The 25,201-nt window shown below is 39.0% G+C and overlaps 1 protein-coding gene across 1 annotated transcript in view; it reads left to right on the top strand.

Annotated features, from left to right (window-relative positions):
- The first annotated feature begins 983 nt into the window (after window positions 1-983).
- LOC101162725 (leucine-rich repeat transmembrane protein FLRT2) overlaps window positions 984-25,201 on the top strand; it is a 48,017-nt gene continuing 23,799 nt past the window's right edge. The window contains exon 1 of the mRNA XM_011491745.3: window positions 984-1,304. The gene's annotated coding sequence lies outside the window, so the exon portion shown is untranslated. The remainder of the gene's footprint in view (window positions 1,305-25,201) is intronic.

The raw sequence follows: 25,201 nt of genomic DNA, 5'->3' as shown, positions 1-25,201 counted from the left end.
AACACCATATGACAGCATCACCCGTATGTTATACAGTAAGTGCGTGTAACTTACCTTATCCTTACAGATACTTCACGATACACGTATGACTATCGTACGGTCCATTTTCATGATGACCCTAAAGGTGGCCGCTCGCTCATCTATACGACTTTCCACAGGCCCAGACAACTCAAAAGCTCGCAGCACCGGGTCAATCCCAATATGTGTGTGTGTGACAAAGGCTCTAGAGAAATTTTTGGTGTCCTTTTTTCCTCTTAAGTGTTTCATGAGACATTAGTTGAACTATCTTGATGTCATGCATGCTGATTAACTAATGATGACAATGTCCTTGATTATATTGATGGTTAAACCAATTGAGTGTTGCTGTGATTGCAGCTAGCTGTGCCCTCGGGGGGAAGGTCAAATGGGGAGAGTAAATTTCGCACACTACGGCATGTGACATCCAGTGGGACTGTAACTTTAGTCTTTGTTTTTTTTGTCCAGTTGTAGGATTCATATTTCTTACCCGTAGTCTAGTGCAACTATGAAAAACATCCTAACAGACCAAAAAGGAAAAAAATTCAGTCCCTGAGGGAAACACCCTGCTCTTTGGGTGAGCGCTAAATCTGGCACTTAGGAGTCGTTGTCTGTTGTTTTTATGTGTACTTGAGTGTACAAATATGTTTAGCTTCCTCAAGTCCATAACCTCCGAAGCTGTCAAACGGTGCCAACATCCGTAACCAGTGACCCCTGTAACTCCTGTTCTGTTCTCTGAGCTGCAGATATCCCTGCAGTGGACTCCCCCTGCAGATGATAGATACCCCGCTGTCTCCAGAAACCACCCCGGTAGCCTTTGACCTCCTCAGCACCTCTGCCTCTGTGAGCAGCCGCCCTTGCATTCCAGCTCAGGCACTGAAACCTGAGCCCGCGGTGAGCTCATCGGCTGGGCCACAGAATCAGGAGTTAAATGATACCAAAAAACCCGAGAAAATTGAGAGAGAAAGGGGGAGAGGCAGCTGTGGGAATTGTGCAGGTCTGGAACTGGTTCTGTGTGTCTACTTGCAGAGAGGCTCCTCAGGGGGGTTAAGTTACACCAAACAAAGCGAGGAGACGGAGGAGAAAGAAACTGTTGCCGTTTTTGCAATTCTCTCTGCTTTTTCACCGGTTTTCTTCAAACTCGCTGTACCGCATCAGCGAGCTAACGAGCCCCGCTGGTTCTCCTCCTGTCTGGGAGCAGGGCTGGGATTTGGGTGTAATGCCGTGAGGTCGCACTCCGCACTCTGTTCCTCGCTGACCCCGCCATGACCACCAAGTGTCTGAAGATGGTAAGTGTCCCCCTTTTATTTTTAGAGCCCTCCGCCCGCTTTTCTTGGCTTGCTTGTGGCACATGTGGAAAGACGGACGTAAAAAAAGAAACGTTTGCTCCAAAAGATGCCTCAAAAACCATTAGGATTCATGTCCTGCACTGCCATGAGTACCATTAAGATTTGTAATCACACCAAACATAATTACACCAATCAGTGTCTCTCTGCTGAGTGTGAAAGTTGGCCGCACACACTGGGAAAAAAAGAAAAAAAGACATACTTAGTGAGAAGATTTTTAGCCAAAAGACAAGCGTTTAAAAGTTTTCCCAGTGCCATATGGATTATACATTTCCTTTTTATTCATGTACATGTTGCTGAACTACTCATTTCTAAATACGGACAAGTTTTTATAAAAATGTATCAGGTTTACATGATTATTATTTTGTTAAATAGTCAATATTAGTTATTTTGTCTTTTTAATCACAGTTCAGGAGCACATTTGCCTGCATCTGTTCAGTGTTGGTTTGGATTGGTAACATAAAATCTGTAACTTGCATCTTTATTCTTGCAGAAAACCTTTAAAAAAATATTGTGTCTTTTAATCAGCTGAAGTTTACTTCCGATCTCTTTCTGATTTCAATATTTAAAAATAGGTGCAAAGTCATTTAACGCAGGTAAACACACAGCCCTGCCTAGAAAATAATGACACCGCCACGATCAAAAGCTTTATTGCAGGCAAAGTTGGCCCGAATGAACTCAATTTATAACAGTGTTTTACTTACGGGTTTCATTTAACACGCCTCCCGCATGCCAAATCCGAGACCACAGATGTGATTAATGAGAAAGCATCACAATGTACGGCGAATAGCTGCCCGCCGCTCCGGAGGATCATTTAATATTCTGAATACATTCACTGTTGCTGTTCAGCAAAAGCCTGAACGGTGGAGACGGTAGTCCCCACAGATTTGGACTGTGGAATGATTTACTACAAGTACTACAAAGGCCGTCAGACAGCAAACAAGTCAAGGGTCAGATCCATAGTATGCTGAAAGGAAATACTGCGCTCTCTGACATTTCTGTCAAATACACCCCTTCATCAGATAAGAAGGGTCATCTTCATTGACCCCCCCCCATCATGTGGGCAGCCTTGAAACGCCATCGTTTTAGCTCGCTTTGAAATTGCACTCTTATAAACCAGTAATCTCCTATTTGTTTTTGTTTTTTTATAATATTTTAGCTTTTTTATTGCTTTTATTTTTAACCTGTACAACTGACAATCATCGTTTTGTCAAAATGTTGCCTTTTTGGCTTAATATCTAAAAAAAAAAGGCTTAAATTTTACATTTATACATTACAATGTCTTATTTTAAACTAACTTTTGCACAATATTTATCTTTCCCATCAAATGTGTGTCTTCAACATTTTTTTTATCAGCATTAGCAATACATTATATCACAATACAAATCGAGGATAAAAGTGCAGACAAAGGGGTCAAAGGCACTGATTCCAAGGAAATTTGCTCAGTTTTCTAAACAACACATCAGAGCGAATGACTTAAGGTAAACTTCTGACTTCACCCGTTCTCCACGGTGCTGTGTTTATTTAAAACTCAGTTTGCAATCAAAGAAAAACTTGCTCTGCACATGCTTATAACATGTCTAAAAACAAGGTGCTATGTTGCTTAAACCAACAGTTTGCTGTTTATTTATTTATTATTTTTACGCGTTGCTAACTAAACGGATGTTTGAGGTCTTTTCTAACTTAAAGGTTTTTTGCACAGAAAATTAAAACAACAGTGGCCTGGAAGTGCAAATCACATCAAAAAATCACTCAATGCGAAAACAAATTAAAAATGACAATGCCAATTAAAAAGGAAAAAAAAATAAAATAAAATAAAAATTGCAGCACAAAGGTAATTTCCAGAAATCTAAATTAAAAGTAAAAAAAATTAAATGAAATATGAAACCTGAAAAGGTCGGTACTATGGGCCATCACTGACAGGAAGTTTTGCCTAAACTGTGGTAAAGAGTTGATTGAGCAATCATCAAACGTTTGCAGTGCTTTTGCTAGAAGCCTTAAAAATAGTCTGTCAACAAACATCATCCAATCAGTGATGTCCCATATTATCTACCGTTTTCTGGTCTCTAATTTGGTTTATTTTCTTAACATTTCGATCTAATTTCTTGAAATTCCTTTTTGTTTTTTAAAAAAAAATCCTTTTTTAATTGTTTAATTTTTTATTATGTTTTGTTTTTTAGAATTAGGTTTTAGTTTTTTCTGTTTTGATTTCTGAAATGTATGGCTTCATGTGTTTAAATTTTTTAGCTTTTTTAATTGTTGTGATTTTTATTGTGTTTTTGATTGACTTGTTGATGTGATTTCAAGACCACTGTACATTTCTAAGCTATTGAAAAAAAAAATCTAAAGTAATGAAATTTGCCTAAATTTATCTCAGTAAATTTAAATTAAAGCTGTTGATTTTCCATTGTTAAAACATAGCAGTTAGCAGTCCTTTTGGAAAAGATAATGTGTTTTAACCAATGGTTTTAACCTCTATCATGCAGTTCAATTTATTTTGTCAGTATAGTTTTGCTACATTTTTCATTCTTTACTCCCTAAAAATGTATGTAGAAACATACGTTTTTTCATATATAGTCATGTAGCATATTAACTATGGTTATTTTGAATGTAAAACAGCTGAAAAACAATAAAATTGTAAAAATTAGAGATTCTAAAGGTTTTCTAAAGAACATGCATAACATGTTTTTATGTAAATACACACTTTACAACTTTTCTATTAGAAAAAAATAATTTAGACAACTATATTTTTACATTTTCATTGAATTAAAAATTTTGTAAATTTCATCTGAAACATTGTTACAAGATAAACTATACATACTGTAAATTATTGCAGTAGCAGACAACTATCCTAAGGTGAAATCTTTCCTAATCTCCAAATTCCACGTCCGATCTTTCTTGTGTCAGCTCGGTAAAACATGTTACCCGCGTGTTGGAGTGGATGACAGCTGAACAGGCACCTTTAGGTGGCGTGGGGATTTAAGTGCCTGAAGTGAGCTCTGTCACCTGTAATTGCTTTGGGGGACAAGCTGGGAGTCTGCAACTGTTTTATATGTCTTCACTTGTATGAGGCCATTTGATGGCTGGAATGTGCATTTTGCAGGGAAATGGCGCAGAGTCAAGCCTGGGCTCCCACATTGACCAGTAAAAGACATTTATGCTGAGAAATGAACTCATTTCACTTTTTGTGTTTTCAGAGTTAAGTGTTGGGTGAAAAACAGTGTTGTGTTAGTTTTGAATCCATTTTCATTTGTTTACAGAGGTCCCTCCCATTTTGCAGTTCACCTTTTGCGGTCACTGTTTCTCAGATTTATGTGGTGCATTTTCACATAAAATATACATATTCAAATAATACATGTTTATATATATATATATATATATATATATATATATATATATATATATATATATATATATATATATATATATGTGTACAGAATGCGTTTACCCTGCCCTATGTACATAACATATATTCCGCACCATAAAGCACACTTGATGTTGAAGCGATTTTGAGAGATACATGGCGATCTGTCAAAATGTTTGGTTGGGTGTTATTGTAAATATGTTAATGAAGCTAACGTGTAGCGGTGTCGGAATAAGTTTCTTTTAAGTGTTACTATCAAAGTTGGGATTTATTGGTATCAGTCTGTTTTTTACCAGTTGCAAACAAGGTAGGGAGTTACAGATATTGTAAATGTGCTAAGACAGCTAAAGTTTCTACTGTGTAGCGTGTCACAAACAAGTTCTAAATACTGTGTATGCAGTAAAGAAAGTCTGACTGACTGAAGGACCTATCTCTGGATCGCCCAGTGCACCCTATAATCCAGTCCGTCCTATAGTGTGGAAAATTCAGTAAATCTTCAATCACGATCATATCTTTATCTATATTTTTCTATGAAGGTTTGAACTTTTAGAGTTTAAATAAGAGAGAAAAGTGTGAAAATGTTCATGTCTGTCTGAGAAAAGTGGATAAAGTCTGTAGTGAGGCGTTTTACAGCCTTAAAACGATTGTACTAATTGTAAAAAACAAGGATGACTATTTGGAAGATTTCACCTATTACTGCTTAATTTTGAACGTAACTATAGGACTGCTGAATTTGCAATATCTTAGGATTTGCTGTAAGATTCCTCAAGCCCTAACCTGTTGTACTGTCGGGGTCTGGGAATGACAAAAACTAACCGGAGGGGAATGAATCAACCGCTGTCCTATGCTAAGCTCGCCTGCGGGTACATCCACAGTGGGGCAAAGAGCTGAGACGAAAGCAAAGAGAACAATGAGTGTGGGTAAAGAGAAGCAGACAAAAGTTAATGTAGCATACTTTTAGAGACGCCGTACATCCAGCACAAGGACATCTTTGTTATTGCACTGTCGGGCTATTTTCTCTTTGAGACCAGTAGGACTTAAAGTTAGTGAAATGTTCTGGTTTAATGCGATTATCAGCAAATAAGAAAACGGAGGTTAATAGGAGTTAAGTGTCTGAAAAATCTGTCTGTATATACATCTGCAAATGAACCTACGCGCTGCCAACTAGGCTCAAATTCCTCCTGCCACCATCTAAATAAACAGAACTCAATAGTTCATAAAGACCGTTAGTGTTGTGTATTTTTTGAAGATAATACAAGGATGGTTGGAGCATATTCATTAGGTTCAAGTCGGTTGCTGGAACGTTAGAACAACACATAAATGGAGGTAAAAAGCTCCAACCGTGACCTCGCGTGAGCCTGGAAGGTCACACGCAGGGGAAGCAACATTAGCCCGTGACAGGTCCAACCACCAGCTGGATTCATCAAACACTCATAATCGCAGCCAACGCCCCGTTTAATGGAGGACTCTGTCAGTCTGAGTGACAGATAAACATAGAAATGTTTAAAAAAAAACGTTTCCTTGACCTCTAAGAGATGACCAAAGCTAAGCAAGGGAAGGAAAACCATCTGCTTACATTTCATTTTGCTATACGTCAACTTTTATCGGATTTTCTTTTATCAAGCTCAAAGATATTTACCGAAAAGCAGTTGCCACGGCATTTTTGAAAAATGTTGCATCACTAGGATAGCAGCAGTAACAAATACTAGATTACGGCAATTTAATCTCCTAATGTAACAAAAAAACACTCGAAAAATATTTTTGTTAGCCTAATTGTATGTTTCTCAGGGTTAATGTACCTAAAAATACAAAAAAAAAGCAAAGTGAAAGGACAAAAGTTTCCCATTCATAGTTAACCGAGTCTAAAAAGAAGGAAATATAACCACAGCTGAACTTAAGGCCGTGACATCTTACACCCTGTCATCACTTGTTGAATAAAAACCGAACCAAAATGCGGAAGATCAAGGGATAAGAGCAGGGTAAACACGGGTCTGGAGATAAGTGTCATAAGCCACTCGGAGCAAACAAGTCTGGTTTCTGTTGTTTGTTCACAAGCTCTAGGATTCTGTGTTTTAGCGCAACACCTAGTCTCCTCTTAAGCCTGCGAGTTACACCTAAATCCAGTCTTACGTAAAAGGCGTATCAACCTGCAGGGGTGGTTGGGGTTATTTTAATGATGCATTCTTCATGCATCATTAGTTTCAGATTTGTTTTCTTTGTTTTGTTTGTTGTTCAAGAAACTGGAGTCTGAGTAATATAAAAAAAAAAATTTAAAATAAAAAGATTTTTCAGCAAAAATACTAATAATTAAAGGGCCGATGCTGATCCATTTGGTTATTTACAGCAATTTTGACTCAGTTAATGCATTTTTTTCTATTCTATAGTCAAATTAATTACTACATTTCATTTACAAAACTTAGTAAATAAAAAATCTATTTGTGAGTTTTTAGTCAATCTATAGCCAACATCTACCTTCCTGCTTCCTCTAAAAAGCCTTACAGTCTATGAAATTACTTTTCACAGGGTGTTTTTTTATGTCACTGCTGAATGGTATAAAATGCAGATTCCACTTTATTTTTTGTAACCTTGGTCAATATAAATCCTTTGAAAACAAACCAAATAAAAAAGTCAATTTGTGTGATGCTGTTGGTGGCATGCAACATGAATAAATGTAGCATTAAGCTTGAGATTCGGCATCGACCTTGCAGGTTTAACCCTTGTGCTATCTTAGATGGCCCCACCCTTACATTGACGTGTTCTCCCTACCATGACAAAGGTGGATAAAGGTGGACAGATTTAATGAAATCCATGGAAACCAGTGAAGATCACAAATCATTGAAGAAAAAAGGTTCAGAGCACTGTCTAGTGGGTCTAGATGACCCAACTCCCAATGTTAAAGTGCCTAGGATAGCACAAGGGTTACTATGAAACGAACATTCTTGTTTTTGTCAGATTATTTGTTGCTTAAAAAAAAAAAGTGTCTGACATCCTCAATAAACACTAAAGTTTTTCATTTATTTATATTTTTTTGTCTAGGTCAGCATAAACCAAACAAATAAGTTAATTTGTGCGATGCTGTAGGTGTTGCTGTAGGTTTCCAGTCTTTCCAAAAGACATGATTGTAAAAACTATGTAAAAAAGAAAGAAAGAAATTCCAAAAGAGCAGTAAAATCAGACACAAAACAGACAAAACAGCACCCTGATCCCTGCTTATCTGCTTTAACCACTCTGAAGTTAATAGATACATTCCTGACTCAGCTGGCCTCCTTCACCCACATCTTTGCTCTTTATCTGAGATTCTGTGTTCACACCTGATAAAAAAAACAACAGTTTTTTTCATGTGTTTGAGCCTGTACTCAGACATTAACACCGGGTCTGGGTCTTGTGGAGGCAGAATCTGGTGTGTTTTCACAAAGATGACAAAATACTTTAAGATTAAATCTGTGATGGTAATGATTCTTCTCATACTTTCGCACTATAGATGTCCTGGTACTGCGGGCATCACATCAGATGTAGACACATTTGAAAAAAACACTTTACCAATATCTGAAAAAAGAATTGCACACTCTTACATGTAATTTTAGGGCAAAATGTAAAAAAAATGCTGTTGTTTTTTGTAAATCCATTAGTTTTTTAATCAAAGTGATCAAAAACTTCTTTAAATTGATTTTCCTATTAAAACCTAAACCTCACATGGTTTGTTGGTGTTGTATGAGCTTGTTGTCATCATTTTTGCTTTGTTCATTATTTCCTTTATCCTGAGAATGTGACATCACCCCCCGGGTTTCGTTGCAAAACATCAACTCGTGACTGGATAATGCGGGCGGGAACAATGCTGGAGTTGTCACAATACAAAATGAAATCACACGTTACGCTACCTGCTTTTCTACTCGTCATGCTTTTTAATCTACTGTAAAAGTGGCTGCACAATAAGATGTAATGAAAAATGTCAGGGCTGCAGCCTCTACTGCTGCCGCTGTCTGCTGCTGCTAATTAGCTCTAAATCCTGCTACCTGTTCCACTTCCTATAAATCACTGGCCCTGTGGTTCACTCTTTGCCGCAATGTCAGTTACCTTTTGTGGCCACTTCCTCCTGAGGTCTGAATCTTTATCCTGTTTTCTGTTGCCTTCTTGTGTTTGTTCCTTCTCTGTTGGGACACAGAGTTGCCAGTACTGTTTACCTCAACAGTTTTCTTTTGCTGCATGCCTGAGCAGCTTTCCAGATGCCAGATGTGAAATCCTGAGTTACCGTCTTGAGCCAAGCCCGTGAGTTACTTTCCTGAGCCGAGTCCCCGAGTTACCTTCCTGATCCAAGTCCCCGAGTTACCTTCCTGATCCAAGTCCCCGAGTTACCTTCCTGAGCTGAGTACACGAGTTACCTTCCCGAGCCAAGTCCCCGAGTTACCTTCTTGAGCTGAGTACACGAGTTACCTTCCTGAGCCAAGTCCCCGAGTTACCTTCTTGAGCTGAGTACACGAGTTACCTTCCTGAGCTGAGTACACGAGTTACCTTCCTGAGCCAAGTCCCCGAGTTACCTTCCTGAGCTGAGTACACGAGTTACCTTCCTGAGCCAAGTCCCCGAGTTACCTTCCTGAGCTGAGTACACGAGTTACCTTCCTGAGCCAAGTCCCCGAGTTACCTTCCTGAGCTGAGTACACGAGTTACCTTCCTGAGCTGAGTACACGAGTTACCTTCCTGAGCCAAGTCCCCGAGTTACCTTCTTGAGCCAAGTCCCCGAGTTACCTTCCTGAGCTGAGTACACGAGTTACCTTCCTGAGCCAAGTCCCCGAGTTACCTTCTTGAGCCAAGTCCCCGAGTTACCTTCCTGAGCTGAGTACACGAGTTACCTTCCTAAGCCAAGTCCCCAAGTTACCTTCTTGAGCTCAAATCCTGAGTTACCTTCTTGAGCCAAGCCCGTGAGTTACTTTCCTGAGCCGAGTCCCCGAGTTGACGTGTCCGGGTTGATGTTCCCTAACCTTGCTGTCCTTACCTTACCTACCCAAACGTGGCCTTGCTGTTTAAAATATATCACCAATATTTCTCTCATTCTCGCACCGTCAGCTGTCTGCTGAGTGATGCATTTCCCAGCATTTCAAAAGCCTGACAGTAATTACTTGGTAATTAGAGATAAAGGTATGCAGCACGTAAAAGCCCAGCCTTTCATTATGTCACTGGGAACCTAGAATTCAGAGAAATGTGACACGCTTTGGAGTTCCCCGATTATTCAAATAGCCTGAATGTTACCGAAACAAAGAGATATAATCTCTCTCGAGCAGCTGACAGTTATCACCCCATTTGAAAAAAAAAAGGCCTTTTTGACTGAAAACAGCTCCTGGCATTTGTCCAGCTCCACCACATTCCACTTTCACATGACCTTCTCAACAGACCTGGCCCGGAGCAAGAGCCGCCCCGTCCGTCCCTAACCACTCTTCTCTATACGTGGTCTAGATAATTCCAGGCCCGTTTGGCTCCATTTCTCCTCATCAGCATTTAGAAGTCAACTCGATTACAGAGATTAAAAAATTGGTCAATTCAAAAATGTCATCTTTTCTATCAATTTTTTTAGTCGGTGACTTCTAACACGTAAAAAAGACACAGGCCAACACCGCTACACGTTAGCCATGTTACCCCCAACCTTGTTGTAAAGAAACAAACTGATACCACTAAAAAAAGAACATTACTGTGACTGTGCTAAGTTCTTAGTAGTTCTTAGTAAAAAAATGTAAAAACACACAATCCGACACCGCTGTGAACGCGCTGTGTTGACGTATTCACAGTAACAACTCCATACATAAGGTGCTCCGGATTATAAAACACCTTGTTTCATTTTTTTTTTTTTTTTTTAATTAAGCCTTTTAAGTCCGGCTCATAAAATCGAGGATGTTTCAAAAATGTGCTTCATTTTAGATGATCTCACATAAACATGTCTGAAGAACAGATTTTAGCCGCTAAAATTACCAAAAAGTAATACCCTTGTACAATCAAACATTAAAAAAACTTAAATATTGGTAGAAAATTTCAAGAAATAGTTTCTTTTCTTCCAGTAACAATATTCAAAAACTATTACCAATTCAGTTTTTGATTTAAAAAATGTGTGATAAGAAGTTCTGATAAAACCAAATGCTTTCATTAAGAGTTTGTTATCTGTGCTGTAAACCTTTAACATTTCAGACACGCGGGTTATAGCTACGCTCATAGCCAGCCTCAATGACAGGCTTTCTCCGTTATTCTATACAAAGACAGCACTGTGCAATATATCTTGCATCTCTTCTGAATTTTCTTTCAAGGAGCTTGAGTCTTGTTACCCCCCCCCCCCCCCCCCCCCCAAAAAAAAAGAAAGAAAAAAAAAAGAAACCTCTTTCGCCACAGCTCACTGGGATTTGTAAATGCTTTTCATAGTTGGGAGTTGGCTGCTTTTTTCACTGGTTTCAGTCAAGTCATTGTACCTGACTGTTTCAGATTCAGAGTGATGGGATGACTGTCAAAGCGCTTGACGCCAGCCCATGAATCACCGGCGCTGAAAAAAACAACAATAAGGAAACAGGATTAATCTGGGATTTACATGTGTTTTATGTTTTTTTATAAGTCATAATGGACCTGAACCTACAAGTACAGGTGAGTTAAATTTAGCCTCAGTGAGAACACAGAAAGAAATGACTTCACAAAGAATGCTGCTGTGTGCCACAAATGGATTTGGTTATTTTAAATGCCAAAGCAATCCAACTTAGGAAGGCTGCTATGTGGAACAATAATAATATATATAAATTATTACGTTTCTATATCTTACTCACATTTAACAAGTGATACTAATATTACAGTTTAGCATCTTCAGTTTAAAAAAGGTAATTGAAAAAAAGCTAACTATTCCAACTAGTCCAGCAAACAAATCCTTCAGTAACCCTTTGACCCCAGAGCCGTCACCGGCGTCACCTAAATAACACACGCTCTTTGGACCACCATCGATCAATCGTCACACCCCTAATTATAAATGTAAAAAAAAAGTATTCCTGATGGTCTTTTAATTTTGATTATGCCGTTTTTAACCAAAATAATACGAAAAAAACTGTGGAGTGTGGCGGGCCTGTTTGGGCAAAGCAACCCCGCCCCCCTTCCCTACAGCAAATCAGGAAGCTTGTGGGCCGCCAAATGTGATTTCTACGCCACAAATAAGCTCTGTTTAAATCAGCATTTTTTATTTCTCCTCCTGATTCACGATTTGAATAATAAATACTTAGAAATACAATTTTGAGCTTAACTTATATGTCCCCCATCATCAGTTAAATGCGACCAGAACATGCTAAACACCAAAAAAAAACACATCAAGTTGCGTCTTTAAAGATGCAACTGGAAATCAATGTGTTGTTAAGCGCATTGTATTGTTGACAAGATGCTACTTTGATAAAATCATTTGGCCATCTAAGAGTGGCTTAAAAATGTAAACTATTTTAATAAAAAGTAAACAAAGATAAACAACTGCTAATTAAAAGGCGTAATGATTGAGTTCTATTTGCAAAAAAGAATGAAGATTTTGCCTCATCCAAATGGATTCAACTTAGTTTTACATTAAAAAATGTCAATTTTTACACATATAAAAAATAGTCCCACTCTCAATGGAGTAAAACTAGTGTAATATGTTATCAATATTTTTTTTTTTCAAAAAGCAAAAAAGATGGTTTAAAAAGCTGTAAAAGTAACTGGGTTTGCAGGTTGTGGTGTGTGTTTGTGTGCGACAGAGCCAAACAACACTTTAATATTCCCAATAATGGTGGAGAGATGGGGCATCTGTTTGAGAACCCAACATCAAAGGAGACGGTGCGCCGGCGAAGGGTTATGCATACATTTCCGTTGTTCTTCCCATCCAGCAGGAAGAGGCAGGGGGCCTGACGACTGCAGGGCAGCAGCGCTTTTCATCTAAACTGGAAAGTGAGGAAAAACAAAGCCGACGGATGAGCAGAACGTAACCGGCTCATCAATTACTGTCTCAGAACTCTGCTTTTGTTTTGGGGGTGGGGCGTTTTCTTCGAGAGGGCATCTGGATGATATTAAGGGCCAATCTGACACTGCCGCCGTTATGGATCGTGAAGCATAGATTAAAGCTTTTGGACTGCTGTCTATCTTCCCACACTGCAGTTTTCAATGCTTTATTTGTCTGTCACCCATTGGAACACTTTCTGCTTCATCCAGGGGCGGAGCCACGGGGGGACAAATGGGGGGCAGCTGTCCCCCAGCAAAAAGCCCTGCCCCCTTAATACTTGAGTCAATATTAGTATAATTATTGACAAAGATAAAAAAACAAAATCATCAATACAAGCATTAGTAATAGCAAAATAATAATAAAGTAATATTAAAGTATGTATACTTGATCTTTTCATTTAAAGTGTTCTTCACTCTGCTGTTCTCATTTGCCACCATTCCAAATTCTTCTGCCCCCCTATATCTATAATGTTCTAGCTCCACCACTGGCTTCATCTGATACCCACACGCCGGGTGTGAAAACAAAGCTCTGACTATCTTATTGTCTAGTCTTGGTGCTTTCAAGGCAAGTTATTTTTACTGTTGGAAAACAGATAGCATCGTTTTAAAAAATGGACTTTGCTGTGAAAGACTGTTTTCTTCACGCTAAAGTGACAAACTTGAGAGGAAAAAAAAAACAGAAGTGCACAAATGTAGACCAAACTGATCCTCAATTACCAAAAAAAAAAAAAAAAAAAAGGGGTTAACATTCCCCTGTTTTGATATGGTCTACATGAGGCTCCCCTCACTCACAAGCCTTTATCCAGTTACGCTGGGGGCCCATCAGCACTCCGGGGAACACTTGCATTAGCTCCCGCATTATGGGGGCAGGTAATGTGTCACCAATGCCACCTGCAGACAGAGCAAACAGAGCTGATCGCCACTCACATGGACAAAAATGCGACGGGAAAAAAAGCCCCACACAAGGGCTACTGTGTCAAATGACCTAGGTCACATAGCTTGAAGATATACTGTATACATATGGATGTTTTAAATACTTTTGAGACCTGCTGTGGCTGTCTTCTTCAGCAGTTGCATTTTCATATCTCTGTTTAAAATCTTTTTTGTTTCTAACTCTTGCCAGAGCCACAACTGCTCCCAACTGTTTTTTCAAAATTATTTTTAGCAAAGAAAAAAATAAATTAAGGGTAATCTGAAGCTGGACTTACAAATGTAAGGGCCGCACGCACGCTGCCCCGAGAGCTCACTCAAACAAACATCTTTCACGGCCCAGAGAATATTAGCCTCAGATTCACGGATTGTTTCCATTTCTGGAAGGAGCCGAAGCCGAGACTACACTGTTCCCTTTGAGAGCGCCGCCGCCGTCCCTGTATGTGTTTCAATTTCATCTCCCTCAGCACATCGGCGGCCTCCCGCTGCAATTTATTACACCAAAATTGAAAGATTCCAAGGTGTGAGTCAGTGTGTGTTGGCCCAAAATGGTGCAGGCTGGTTATGTACAAGCCTGCTCTTCATCTCGTCATGCGGCCGCAGCTCCTTCCTGTCCCCCATAAGATGTGTGAGACCTTCCGGAAGGAGATGGAAAGGAAGAAAATCCAAATAGCTTCTTCCACATCAATAAAAAAAAGAAAAAAAAAGAAGGGTGTCTCATTAGGTTAACCCCCCCAGCGCACTCCTTAGAAGCAAATAGATTTACGTGAATCAAAACATCATCAGTGACATTTTTCACTGTGATTCCCTCACATTGGTTATTTGCAATCAGCAAAACATGCTTAGTTTCTGTCACTGGAAATTGAGGGAAGCTGGATAAAGAGTAAAAAGAAAAAGACAAGTAAGGGGGGTGGGAGAGAGCCACTGGAGAAATTGCACTACAGGGACTGCTCAAGTAAATGGAGCCAGACGTGTTAAAGTAACAGCGGTTTAGTGAGGCTCTTTCTTAAAAAAAAAAGAATAAAACAAAAAAAAAAATCTGGCTTCTACCGGGCTTTATTTCTTCTAAAATGAAGACTATAAACTCTAAAAAGCCACATCATTATTTGCAACAAAACGTTTCCCATTTTCAGCAATTATTGGCCTCGCAAGTGAGTCAGCATTTTTCCTGCTCCTTCCTTTTATTTATTTGCAGAGAACTTTTCCTTTAAACTCTAATTACTTGGGACATACTCTGACAAAAAAGTAATGTATTTCTGCAGTAAAAGGCGCACTTAAGAGCGCCAAATAATTCAGAGCGCCTTGTATAAAGATTAATTCTGGTTGTACTTAATGATGTCGAAGCAATTTTAAGAGGTACATGGCGCTCTGTCAAAATGATTTCTTCAGTGTAATTGTGAATATGCTAAAACAGTTAACGTGTTGGACAATTTCGTTTACACATTATTAAAAAGGAAGGGGGTTATTGTAGTCACAGTATTGTTTGCTTTAGTTCAATTCAATTTTATTGATAAAGCCCAATATTACTACAATAGTCGTCTCAATGGGCTTCATTCCGGTAATTGTATGGAATATGAAGTCAATGCGCCTTATAGTTTGGTGTGCCATTTGTGTATATATATATATATATATATATATATATATATATATATATATATATATATATATATATATATATATATATATATATATATATATATATGTGTGTGGGTGTGTGGGTGTGTGTATGTATGTATGTATATATATATGCCCAATAGACCATTTATTGACGGGGCTCCTCACTCCGGTGTGCCATAAAATTAGGGTAACCATGAGTGAAAGCTGTTTTACTTTAGTGAGATATCAAAGAAAGAAGATATATTGCTACAAGTGTGTCAGAGTGACCTGACGAGGTGGTGAAATGTGGCCAAGTGGAAGTAGGGGAGTGTGCGTCTTCGGTTCTTTCCGGACAGGATGAGGCGAGGAGCCCACAGTGTGACGACATTGTGTCTTAGTCTGCGCCTTGGCATGCATTCATGAGGGAAGTGAAGCTCATGACTCTGACAGGGAAGTATGGCCAAACCCAGAAACAATAGGGGTCAAGTGCTCTCCTTTGTCTCTTTTCACTGTTCTGTCCGGTCAGGGACACATGGATTACCGTAGGTTTGTTGGTCCCATGAGGCAACCGTCTCCCCTGCTCCTAACAGAGACAATCCCAAACTTTGAAAGTGCAACCAAGGTCAGGTCATGATGTAGGTTACTAACTATCCGAATACTCTGACGTTCTTGATGTGTTCTAGAAAAAACGAGTATAAATCTTTAGGGCATCCGAGAGTTTTGATTCACAAAATTTATATATTAGAATATAGGAAAAATACAATGTAATTTTCGCTATAAAATGCAGCATATTGTTGGACTCTAAGTATGTAAACTAAACAAACCAAATGTGCCATTGTCACCAAAAGTTAATAAATGGATAGAGAAAAATAACACTTGTTTATGGTAGATGAATAAAATATAAAGTTAGTTCTGAAGAACATGCAAAAAAATATTATCAACAATTTAAATTACAAAAATATAATATATGTGAAATTGAAACTCTGGTGATTAATTGTATGACATCATATGACTGTCCAGTATCGCAGAGAAACCATACCATAATTGATCATCTGAAGTGTGGACATTTTTAGATTTCTTCCTCAAAATTTTAAGAAAAAAGGGAAGTTTATAAAATCTAAGCTATTGTCAGTTTAAATCAAAGGACTGTGAGTGTTTTTAAGTGTTGCTGTGTCCTAATTTTTGAATTTCTCTAAAGCTCTGATCCAAAAGCAACAGTGACGCTAAGGTTTTGTTTATGGTTAATATTATCCAGGAAGTTGATTGAATAGTTGGGCATTTTTTGAAGTGAAAAATACCTCTCTGTGTTTTTATCTCTCAGGTTTTGTTGATTCTAATCTCCTGTTTTAAATAAAGGTATAAATGATGCAGTTAAATTCATCCTACTTACAACCTACTTATAGAAACCATTTAAACATAAAATATTGAATAGTAAGAACTGTGATTTGTTGGATTACCATCTAAGGAACGATCTGTACAGACTTTTTTTTTACCTTTTCTGAAATCTCTCATTTTTTGGTTGCCTCATGCCCTTTAGTGCCACTCCTCTTTACACTGACTTAATTCTGATCCCCCTTTAAGCTGAGCATTCATTTAACCATAGCAGATTACCAGATAGTGTCATCTGTTACACAGACAAATACCGTGTATTTTTTTGACCCATGAATAGCTGCAGTTGTATTGGCTTCCCATCTTTTGTTTTGACATGCTATCGCAAATCCAATGGGCACAGGGTGTGAAAATGAACGATAGCAATCAGATTTAGCGTTGTCAAATGTCTCAACTCGCATAAATTGTTATGGTTGTTTGTGCATGAATTGTGACAGGTTTCTGCTTTTCATTAAACTCAAGTAAATCATGTTCAGCAGATGTGTTGTTTTTTTATATTTTCCAAAAGTCACTTGTAGAGCCCGGCGAGCAGGTTTGGACACATCTGTTTGAACCAAAAGTAAATTTAGATGAGAAGTCTGGAGAAAAATGTGCTGAAACTTTCCATCACTTTTGCTTTTTTAAGAAGAAAAAAAAAAGTTTTTCCCTCCATTCTCCAGTAAAGCTCAAATCATGTATGAAACAGTTTTTAGTGTTTGAGGTGTTGCTTATGTGTTTCTTTTTAGGGTTCATATACAGAACAGTATAACATTTTGACACTAAATACATTTTTTTTATAAATTAAAAAAAATGTACTAAAATGAAAAATTCCAATAATACCTGACTTAATCTTTTTTGCATAAAGTTTGTGAAAAAACGTCTGATTGTGTTTATAGCAACACATTTTCCCCCAAAATCTGCAAAAAAATGTATTTCACCAATTTCTCTTGCAAATATTTTTGTATATATATTTATATTTTTTGTATATATCCTTTTTTGGGTTATTTGTTTACAAAAAATACTAAATGATAGCAGAAAAAATGGTATCTGTCGGAAAAACATACTTTCAGCTCCTAAAAGTATAAAGATATGTACAATAAAATGTCAATTTTTGTAATTACTTTGTAGTAAATGTGCAACAACCATGTAACATGATATCATACGTAATGCCTATGTAACATGATAAGATATGCACCTAAGTAACATATGTAATAAAAAAGTAACATTTATGAGGACTATGTAACATAGTAACAATAATATAACATGTAACAACCATAGTATTGCTTCATAAATCATCTGGAAAGAAATTGTTGGATCGGTTAAAACAAGTTTTTATGATCTTCTACCATGTGTTTGAATAAAACAATTGTCTCCAAATGCCATTACAAAATGGTGTAAATATTAGTCAAAGAAAAGGATTTACTGCTTTTCTCTTCTTCTTGGAGAAAAGCTTCAAGTTCTGAAGAGGGTTTCTGTGTGGATTTTCCAGCCTAATCACAACGGCTGCCTCCGTTTCCGTATTTGAAAAAACAATTCCAAAAACACATACAAAGGTTTGAGGTGACTCAACGCCACAGGCCACAATCAGCGCTGCCGCGGTTTTATCAGATCATTAATATGTCGAGCATGGCTCTCATTATTCATGGATTCCATTTGCATGAACAAGGTAAAAAGCTGTGAGATTGAAAGGAAGCATGTTTTCCTTTGAAATTCCCTCTGAGGACATTGTAGTTGTTGTTTTAAAATATTTAGCAAATTTTAGAACATCTTTTGAAGAATTAAAAAAAAAAAAGGTGGAGGGAGGGGGGGTCATGGGAAGATGAAAAGACCGCCTCGGATCTGCACGACTCCATCTGCTAACGTTCGTTTTGGCCGAGTTTCCTGAACTTAAAGGCCCCCCCCAGAGCGCCTCAGAAGTTGATGAGTTGTAATGTGGAGTGAGGAGGTCCTAGACTAGAAGCCTCGGGCTCTACCAGAAGTCTATCAGAGTCCAGAGTCATTAGAAATCCCTCATTCTCAGTGCAGCGTGAAAGCAGCCCCGCGGCCTCCATCCACACGAGCCCTGAGGACGGATCACCTCCTCTGGGCTGAAATTGGATCGTGCACACAGGGGGGAGTGAAGAGGGGGGAGGAGGACACAAATTATATGCTCCTATTTATCGACTCGGTTGTAGATAATCCTAAACTGTTTCAAGTTCGGGAAGTTTTTCCAACAAGCACAGCAGGCATTAGAGAAAGATTGACTGCCATCATAAAAAGGGCTATTTGATGGTAAATTTAACTGGAAATGCAGTAAACTTACCTCAGGTTAGCAGTTAGTCTTTGGTTAATGTTTTTCTGACGTCTTTAAATTTACTGTGGAGGTGTCCCCTGAAAACAACATTGTCCATTCAAATTAAAACGTTTCAAATCATTTGTAGCTTGAGCAAAAGGACGACTGGGTCTCACTCCCTGAATTTACTTAAGCTGGGATTTTGTTGCAATATCTTTTATTTACACATTGACCGAAACAATAATTCATTTCTCAATTTTTGAGGCCTGTCCAATACATTTTCACAAGATGAGTAGGCAATTTATTTTTCTCACTCAAAATGTGTATTTCAGATGAAAAAACTCACTATCTATATATTATTGAGATGAATGTGTGTCAAATAACTGCATATTTCTTTTTACAAGAAACATTTTCTAGAGATGCTTGCAAGTCCCTTTTTTGCAAGTCAAGTTTGGAGTCTATGTACTTAATTTCAAGTCAGGCCTAAACTTTAACGTGACTTCAAGTCAATTTTTAAATCTTTACCTTTAACCCAAACTCAAGTCTTAAGTCATTACCTGTAACCTCAAGTCAAGTTACAAATCCTTAGCTTTAACTTCAATTCAAGTCTCAAGCCTTTAGTGAAAATTATTAGTTTTGCTGTCACAAAATTACTTTTGTTAAAAGAAACGGGAAGTTGGTGTTTCCACTCTCCTAGTGTAAAACTCTGCACAGAGCTTTTAGTATAGACCTGACAACGACGCCATGGAGATCTAAAAAAAAAAAGGATTAAACACAAGACCATTGTTCACTAGTCCCAAACTACAAGTCTTTGAGGTGTTAAGTCAGGTCTCTCCATGTGAGACTTAAGTGGATCTCAAGTCCAAGTCCCTGTCTCTGGAAATGTCAACAGTCTGCATCAGAATAAATCACTGATTTGACATGCTGAGTGCTTTTTGTGCTACTTGTGCTGCATTTGGCTTTCACCTCCCTCCTCAGCTGCAAACAATGGAAGAGAAACTGGAAGAAAAGAGAAATTGATTGTGATTACTCTGGTTTTACCTTTTCTAGTATAGTGCTGAAGTGAACCTAGAAAATCTGTAACCAAAAGAAATGTGAAATAAATGTAGTTTACTTTTTCTTGTCTAAAGATTGAACTTTCAAAAGTTCCATAATAAGCGAGTGACTTGTTGATTTTCTGTCAGAAGGAAGCAGCACGACAGTCAGAAAAAGCTTCTGAGGAGGGCAAAGACACGCTGCGTACTCTCAAACTTTCCAGCTAAAAAATTGTGTTGAGGGAAAAAATCATTAACATCTTGTCTGAACACAGACTTTTACTCTTTGTTCAATCAGCCGACCTGTAATATGAGTAACGCAGCCCTTGGCCTTGACACAGTTTGAGAGTGGGCTCCTTTTTTGCACTGAAGATGTGTTTGTGCTGCCCGTGGGCAGAAGTCTTAGATATGAAAATAAAAAGAACGGAAGAAGGTTTTTTTATTGGCATGAGGAAAGATGCCGGTTTCAGTGGATGAGGATGTCTGGGAGGCCTTCAGACAGACACACTAAGAAAGAGAAAAGGGAGCTCATGTTTGCTCAACTCTAGAATCAGTGTCATCAGCAAACAAGACAGTGCCATAACTCCATTCTTTTCCTGCTTTAACTACATCAACAATTTTATGCCATTTAACACTTTTTCTCAATACATTTCTAAGCATTTTGCCGTCACTTTTACCTAACTAGGTTGTGTCTTGCTGCTGATCTTGCGCACAAAGCCACAGCCACCCACAAAATATGTAGGCAACTTTTTGTTAACATTAAAAAGCCAGAAAATAACTGATAAAGGATCAGGTTAGCTAGAAAACCTAAAAGCAAGCTATGTTTATGCAGGTGATTGACAGTAAGGTAGAGGTTATTGTCAGAAGTCAGAGCTCTATCTCCCCCTTTGGTCATCAGCGTGAACCATCTCCAGAGTTCTAGACGCAATACAGCTCCCAGCAACCCCAGCACACACTTTCTGGATGCCACACACCTGACTTCCATTTGCAATCACTCACAGTATACTTAAGCACTGCACTGACCCTCAATCAGTGTGAGATATTGTTTGTGCCATTCTGCCTGCATTACTGAGTGTTATATTCAGATCTGATTTCCTGACCCTGTTTTGTTGCTGAGTCAGTGTGCCTGCCCCAAATTGCACGTGGGTTCTAACTACCCCAGTCTCTTCTCTGATGCTCCTATGCTTGTTTATTAGTTGAGCTGATACAACTGGAACAAGCTGTCTGCCTGTTTTGTGACATTTATATTGTTATATAAGTTAAGTACACCCATTTTCTCCTTTATTATTCCACAAAAGACTAACATATAAAAAGGCATTTTGATTAGTTTAGCTGGGAAAAAGTGTTTGGGAGTAGATATTGGCTTGGCTATTTTAATAACAGATATTCCAGCATACGCTAGATTTTTGCATCATAACACAAACAGAAGGTAACTAACTTATCGCCCCGTGACTTTACATTTAAGTGACATTTAAAATAAAAGTAACTGGGGCCAGGTCAGTTCATTAGGTTCCCACAAGGAGGCGTGTCACAATGAACACATCTCCTTCCCAAAAAAGTATGTTTTTGCTTTTGCGGTTAGGCTTAATCTCCAAGACAACTGTGCTGAGTGTCAAGTTTTATGAAGCTCTGTAATACTTTCTAAGCTTAAGATCAAATTTGCAGAAAAATGAGGGCGTGGCCTCTTGCCTGGTAAATCCTTAGGTCAACGTTGGCGTTATTGGATCTGCTCCAACAGCTGTCGGGCTTGTTTTCTGCACATTAGCCCCATTTTTGGAAAGGCCTATTGGCAGGATGACATTATCTCCATCCAATATGGTGTCAAAACAAACAAACAATTAAGGGTTTTAATCAACTCAATTTAAACAAACAGTTTGCATGATGTCATGTTATATGTCGGCGATACAGGCACTCTGTGGGGGTCTCATAAAAATATCAGTTGAAAAAAATCATTTCTTGATTGACATTGATATTTTATCCAAAGTTTGTTTTTTTAAAACTTCAAATGAATTGTGGGAATTTTTCTAATATAAAGTTCCAGGGCAGTGACTGTTAGGAAAAACTATATTTATATTTATTTTTGATCTCTTTGTAACAGCTGTCAGTGGGATGTTAAAAAACTTGACCTGATCCGCCACCTGAGTGTGTATTAGTCAGATTAGGCGTAGAGACGAATGAATGGAGCTATTTTTGTTTTTCATGTCATTTAACAGAATGGAGTGGACCTCCTTTCTCTGTTGGGTCGGACAACGGCGCAGACAATCAAAAGAAATGCAAAACCTGCGAGACTGCAGCTGCTTCACACACACACACACACACACACACACACACACACACGCACACACACACACACACACACACACACACACACACACACACACACTATTTGTTTTCTTGTGCAGGAAAAGCAAAGGCTAGCCACCTGGAAAAGCCATTCTGCTAATTGCATTAAAGATCTCCATCCAGGATTCCTCCCTCCACTTCCCCCCTGACCTAATCACCGTCATATTCATCCACACATGCCCATTTGTTTACTTTCAGCCATTTTTAATCAATTGGCAGAAGCTCCCTGCAGCTTTCTAACAAAGCACTTCAGCTACCAGTTGGAAATAAACTGCAATTATCTTGTTGGAATTGGCCAGATATGGCAACTGGTTGACTTTCCAATTCTTTCAACTTCTAGCTGCATCTCTCAGCTGGTTGTACTGTTTTTGACCCTTTCAAATTCACTTTGAAGAGCTCCCAATCCGGCTTCTGTTCCCAGCAGGTGTTCAAAATTCAGTTTTTTCTTTAACAAGCACACTGGTCCATTCTGAATCTTATAGTTGAGGGGTAGATGAATTAATAATAGGTGCTTCGGTATGACCGCAGACTGAAATGAACCTAAGGTTTGTCTGCTAATCAAGCTCCCACTAGTCCTCTATCTCTTTTTGTACCACTTCGCCGTTCATCAGGCCAACAGAAAAAGAAACAAAAACGTTGAGACAATGTCTTTGGGAGTCTCCACTAAGGACACGAAGGGACATTCCTGATCTCTCCATGCCAGCAGGCTTTGTGTGCATGTGTCTTCCCGTCCATCTGGGCGCTTCTAATTGTCTCAGGGAGCGGCTCATGTGCCCGTTTGTCTGTTTGTCTTCGAGTCCAACGGTCAATTGTCTGTGTTTGTTGTGGGCAGATGTGTGTGTTTATTGGATTGCTCAGTATTTGCATTTCTGCGTCTGTTGATCACGGTGTGTGTGCGCACGTACGTGTGTGAGCACGAAAGCAAGAGAGTGTGTACAGCAGGAATAAAGCAGCCCATTGATAGGAACAAGTTCTTCTTGTTAACATATCAGGAGAGTTGGACCTGAGCCAAAGCTCAAGTCTCAGGGGGTTTACTTCTGCTCAGACCCCCACTATGACATGGCAGTTACTGTTCTATGGACACAAACACACACTGGGCAACCCAGGAAACCAAACATGTGTTAACGCTCTCTTTCCAAGAGATACATTGAAGAGGACATTGAGCAATGTTTCTTCTTACATGTCTGCAGCAGACGCCTGCCTGGCTCTCATCTAAAATGCTTCCATGTGCACCGTCTGCATTCCTGCCTCCTCGGCCTAAAGACACCAGACACCCAAAGAGATACTCCTGAGAAATACCTGCTCGCACTTAGCAGTTTTGAGTAGCAGAGTGGGGAATTTCTGCCGTTGCGTCGCTTATTTTTGTTTTTGCGCGCGTGCCAGCTATTGTTTCCCTCACAAAGATGGAGCCAAGGCTCGTTTTTTATGAAGGCTGTAATCACAGCCCCGGGCGGCTGGGAACACGGATACCAACTCCAATAGGCCGTGGCGCAGCCGACTCGCAAATAAAAGTGTCTGGATGAAGGTCACGTCAGAACAAAGACGTTCAGTGTACCATGTAAGCGCCTGCAAACCCCACCGCTGCAGAGGATCTTGCATCTCGTCCCGGCCGGCGGTGATGCCACGGAGGCGAATTCTTTGACAGCGGGGGCCTTTTGCTGCCGATTAATCCCAAAGAGTGGCAAACGCACGCGGACAGCGCACGCCGGGGGCCTGAAAACACGACGTTTAGAGCGGCAATTACATATATCGGCTCATGGTTTAATAAAAAACAGCCAGTTTCTGCTAAACATTAAAATGCACTCAAAGAACCGTGCTGCTGACATCTGTTTTGGTGTATAGATCAGGGAAAGCGAGGCGTCTGGGGACGAACCCGACCGCAATGACAGGCAAACGTTTCGGGGTGCTGCATCCAAACTCAACATATCATCATCATCATTACAAAAGTGCACCGTGTACATGATTTACTCACTTGCCCCCTCAACTCCGGATGTGGAAATTTAAGAAAGGATACTCAAACATCGTCTTGAGGACGTCTACTTTCCAGATGGCTTTGATATGGATCCATGTCACCACCAGAGTACTTCAAAAAAAATAAAATAAAACTGTATCTCCTAACAAAAATGCGAAGTGACAAATTCAGACCGGCTTTAACAAAAGGAGCAGGGCAGGTCTTGTGGATGGAATTGCCCCCAGGGGCAATCCACAAGACATTCATATCAAACCTGATCTATCTACCACTTACATTTCTAACCATGTAATCAGAGTCTGTGCCAAGATAGTGAAAGCACTAAGATGACTCGACCGATACAGAGTCAACTCATTAGCTATCTGACATTTTGAGGCATTGAAAAATATTAGTCTGAACTTTTTTGGGGGGATTTTTTTTTTTATCCTTGGGCTCTTTGCTTTGTGTAATCAACTTGGACAGGAGCAAACCAACCCAACAAGTGGTACCCATACTTCTGTTTCTTTAAGGGGTTTCTTATGAAGGAAAAAAAGAACACTTCTTTCTGAGAAATGACCTGCAGAAAAACTGCATTCGTTCTTCTGCTGCTCTTGTTAAAAGTTTCACGGCAATCAGCAAAGAGTTATGCAGAGGAGCCTTATCTTATATAATGACATACATTTAGAAAGAAGTCATAACTACTAAAAAATGCACACCAGCCTCACGGGGCAGGAATTTTAACAATCTTAACCGAATGGGAGATGATCTGTTTATGATTCCTAAGATTTAAAACTTGGAATTTAAACTCTATTCGTCTTTTCTTTGCTGTAGATTTATTCATAAATAAAGTGGCCAGTGGTTAACCACACCCATATTCCTAATATAATCATATCGTACTTTTTTCCCCAAGTATCTTCCCACTGATGTTAGGAGTTGATAACAGTTTGTAGCTGGTACTAAAGGGGATTTATTTTTTAGTTAATTTGTGAAGATCACTCGAACAAACATTTG

This window comes from Oryzias latipes, chromosome 24 (assembly GCF_002234675.1).
Source record: "Oryzias latipes chromosome 24, ASM223467v1".
Taxonomy (NCBI): domain Eukaryota; kingdom Metazoa; phylum Chordata; class Actinopteri; order Beloniformes; family Adrianichthyidae; genus Oryzias; species Oryzias latipes.
This window is presented reverse-complemented; position numbering and strand designations above follow the sequence as displayed.